Genomic DNA, 4,969 nt, shown 5'->3' on the forward strand with positions numbered 1-4,969 from the left:
TTTCTTCTGTTGTCAAAGAGCATGATGCATCTCTCTCCACCACAACAAAGGCTATTGATGCCTCCACATCCCAATATCAGAAGGCTTCGCTTGCTATTGAGGCCTCAACGAAAGAATACGCAGAAGCAACTGCAAAAGTCAAAAAACTAATTTCTGAGGCTCAGTTATTCCTCAATTCATTGCAAGTTGCTGCTCAAAAGAACTCTTAGACAATGAATGCTTCGGTTGATAATCTCCAGCGTTCTCTTGAAACCGAAAGCACTAATCTTGAAGTCGCTCGAAAGGCCATTGAAGCTGCCAATGAAAATCTTCATGCTAATGTCAATGACCTTCTGACTTAGCTGGAAGCCGAACTGGCTGTTGAAAATCGAATTATGGATAAGCTTGACAAACGTACTTCTCAGCTTAAACTTCAAAATCTTACGCTTTGTTCTGCTACAACTGAGCTTAATGATTTAAAGTCTGAAATAGAAGTAATTAGAAGCTCTGTGGGTGACGTTCATTCCATTATGTTACATCTTCTTGACGCCCATGACTCTATTCTGACTATATCCATCAGACGCCATTTAACTGAAAAACTCAGACCTGCGTTGGATATCCTTAGTCGGATACAAGGTGTTTCAGTGACTTCTCTCCAGCCGAAACAAGGGGAGAAAAGGAAAAGGAAAAGGTTAATACTCAACCTCCTCCCGAACCCAAATCAACAGCTGCACCGAAGGTTAATGTAGCTTCGGTCAGCAAAAGGGATAAGAAGAAGAAGAAAATTGGTGAAGATGATGTAGATGATGATGATGATTTTGAAGATACCTTGGGTGAAAATCCCTCTAAGCCTTTTCAGAAAACAAAACCCTCTAATAAGGAGCTTGCAGAAAAGATTGAAAAGGAAACGGTTGAGTTGGAGAACAAGCTAAAAGAAAATGAGCTCTTAGATAAAAAGAAGTCCATTTTTCCAGAATGGACCATTGATTTGCTCGGGAAAGAAGCTATAGATGAACCGAGTACTCTTTGGCTCGAACCTGTTATGTCGTTCGGCCTTGAAAACCCGACAGACGCTCAATTTGATATGCCAATCACACGAAAGGCATTTATATTTCATTGCTTCAACTCAATTGCTATCATTCCCTCTCCGGACCCAAAGGTAGATCGGGATCTGTTGAAATTTTATCTAGAATTCGCTCAACCACAGTACTTGATGTGGAGCTCACAGAAGATTACTACTGTCAAGGTAATGAAGCCTTATTCAGCTGGGAAATTTGTCAACGTCAAATTTAAAGTGACCCGAGGCTCTGAAGGCTCAGTTAATAATTTTTCAACGGCTGATCTATTGAACCTTAACCCTCACAACTAGATACTCCTCAACAATATTCTGCTATGCAATCCACATGAGTATCAGCTGATCATTGATCATATCAAGAGAATGCTTGTTTGCTACATTCATGAAGTAGCGAAAATGGATCAAGAAATCGCATCTGCTATTCACAAGCGAACCATGATCAAACCAATGGGAAGAGCTGATGATATAAACACAATGATCAAGGGCAAGATTGACACAAAGTATCACACTGTGATGTTCATTAGGGGCGAAGGTCAAAAATGCCTATTCGCTCTTATTGAAAAACACACTTGTTCTCAACTGCTTGCTTGGAACATATTTTGGAGATCATTCAAAGGTGTAATAAAAATTCTGCAGCTGACAAGAAGTTGTCTACTGACATGCTGCGATGGTATATTCAATTTCGGCAGACTCTTCTTGCTATCATTCCTCGATTGTTCAAAGTTGTGAATACTGTGAAGGCTACTCAACAGAAATAATCTCTCGCCTCATTTAACGCAAAGGGGGAGATTTTTGGGTTGTATAGTGTTGCGTCATGGGCTCGATCCTTAGCCCAGTTTTGTAGCCGGTTTGGGCATGTCCAACCGTGCATTATTTTATTCTAGGGTTTTATTATTTAAGGTGCATGCATGCATCCTTAGTAAGTAACGCTTTAATTATTTTCTTATCAAAGTAGTGTAAACCCTATCCCGCCTCTACAGTGGAAGTTCTTTATCGAGCTCTGATGAGGCGTGACTATATTTGAATCATAAGCTTCATATTGATTCCGTATTGTGTTCTTAATCGTATTGTGATTGAATTGTTTGTTCTTTATCAATATATCTATGAAAGATCTAAACGATCTAGAGATTTATTCTCATCAATTATCCCAATCACCAAGGCCCAACTCACGTCCAAGTGAAATTAGGGTTTCACATAAAATGACAATTAAGGTTAAGTGTTTCTCACTTAACTCATTAAGGACTTAATCCATTAAGTCCTTTACTCTACTAGATAAATGATATGGAATAATTTGGGCTTAATACACAATCCAATCCCAATGGCCAAAGGCGGGTCCCAGTAAGTCCAAGGCCTAAATACTCACAATTAGGGTTTTCTAAACCCTAATTAGGATTTCCACCCACACATAGCCCAATAGGCCCAAAATTAATCTTTAAGCCCATTAGGGTATGAGTAGGTTCATTAGGGTTTTTCTTGTGGGGCACCATCCACTACCACCCAAGTAGTGCTGGTCAACGGCAACTCATGGCGGTGGCCACCAACTTGCGGTGGTGGTTATGGTTCTTTTCATTACTCTTTTGCTAATTACAATTACAAGCTGTCAATCCACAAATAAACAGACACACACACACACACACTAACTACTCTAACACACACATACAACCACCCTAGTGGTGGCCGGTGGTGGCTTTTTCCAGCCCAATAAACACCCAACAAGACATCATTGAATAACATACACACAATTACTCCATTCCTATAATAGTAACACAGCCACCCACCCGGCGGCGTTTGGCAGTGCCAGGACCCCGAAGAGGCGACATTGGTGTGGTTTCGTGATGATAGCCGACGGTTTCTCTTGATTACCAATCAAGAAAACCTATGTGTACACTCGAATACATGGTCTAAAGGCGGAGACATCACCAACTCAGCCACTACAGGTAACAGGCGATGAATGGAACCCTAGAGATGGTGACCAACAGTGACGGCGACCCAAACGGTGACCATAGGGCTGCTGGCGGTAGCATCTGATGTACACAACACCAAATCATAGAAAGAATGAAGAAGAAAGGAAATATAGGTAGTTTGTGGTGGGCTAACCGAGAGTTTCAGGTCATTCATGCTAAACAGCAGCATTCACCGCCTCCTTCGTCGGTCTCGGTGGCTCCTCCAACTTCCTTACGTCTTCGGTGGCAGCGATATGATGGTACTCGTCGGTGAGGCAGTAGGCGAGGCTCTTGACTGGTCGGAAGAACAAGAAGAAGGTGGTGGTTGAAAGTGTAACACATGGTGGTGGTGGCTGGAGTAAAAATGGCGATACGGGTTCACTCGTACCTTTCAAACTTCTTTCATATTTTACAAGTTCAGTCCCTCCTTCATTAAATCTTTACAAACTGAATCCAAAACTTACCTTTCAAACCCTGATCCCATAAATTCGTTAATCGATCCCTAAATTACCAAATACACCCTGACTTCCGAAATCCTTTTCACTTTAATCCCGAACTTACATTTTTAACCCCCAACTTCTAAATTATGCCAAGTAACTCCTCGAAACCACCACCTTACTATATAATTATTGAGGGTTTTTGACAATGTAGCACAATCACGTTTGACGAATTTACACATCTAGTCACTCAAGTATTTTTTTGTGCTCAATTAGTCCTTAAAGTAAGAAATCACATATCAATTACACCATTATGCAGCTGGAAACTGGAACAACCGGTTCCATCCCTGATGAGGCATTTAAATAAATTTAATAAAAGTGTTTTTGTAGTCCACGTATGCAACACGTCGCATTTAATTAAATTAGACAAAAAAAAATTGGCTTTAGATCCTTGATCAATGCAGCCAACTCTAGTTACTTTCTTCTTCCATTCACTTTTTCTTTCTCTAGATGTCGGCGATGCTCTGGCGACCAAACCCAACCAGTCGTGGTGAAGGTGTCTGAGAATGAAACAACCCAACCAGTCAAGAGTACATTTCAAATCAACAAAGATGATGATCAGATCGGTTAAGATAAAACATGAAATCAGATTAATTTGTGTACCATATGAGATTATGCTTTAATCCCAATCTATGCTTTCCACGAACACATATAGGCTTGTTGAACTGATTAGCGATCCATGAGGATTTTTTTTCATCTTTGGATACGCCCTTTTCCTCAAATCACCATGATCATTATCATTGATTTCATGCCGGTGACTGAAATGTACTAAATGGGTAAGTCATGGGCAATGAACAATGGATTTCAGAGGCAAATGCTGCATAGATAGGGTGTTGGAGTAACAACAATCCATTGAGAATAGATCGGATCAAAGGAAGAGAGATGAAGTGTTGAATTCTGACCTAAGGAGGTGTGGGTAGCAGAAGTAAGAGTGTATAGAGAGTGAAACGATGGGAAATTGGCGGATTCAACGAATTGCCACCATGAACGGTAAACATAATAGAGGACAAATCGATGAACATAACAAAGACATAGTTGCAAGAAGATATGTCAGACGATAGAGATCTATAAGCATGTTGAAGTATATCATCGACATCCACCACTACTGCGTCTTCATCGGAGGCAACGACACGATAAACGAGACCATTATGTGTGTGTATGAGAGAGAGAGAGAGAGATGCCCTCACCGGAAACCTGCAAATATATGCAATTTTTTACCTCCAAATCGTAAAGCAAAACCCTTAAATCATATATTTCTCTAAAATATGTATGCTTTGAAGTGTAGCTTGGTTTATCAAATACAAGTATGTAGTGTAAAGGAGGCACCTGCTTTGTGAAGAAGAAAGGGGAGAAACCAGAAAAGAAAGTTAGAGAAGAAGGGCAAGAGGGGGAGATGGGATAAGGGGTGGGCCCATCCATATTCATTCTTTGATACAAATAGGTTCGATTTAGTATGATGAGGTGGCCTATTGTGG

Source organism: Lactuca saligna, chromosome 3, assembly GCF_052625555.1.
Source record: "Lactuca saligna cultivar CGN05327 chromosome 3, ASM5262555v1, whole genome shotgun sequence".
Lineage (NCBI taxonomy): Eukaryota > Viridiplantae > Streptophyta > Magnoliopsida > Asterales > Asteraceae > Lactuca > Lactuca saligna.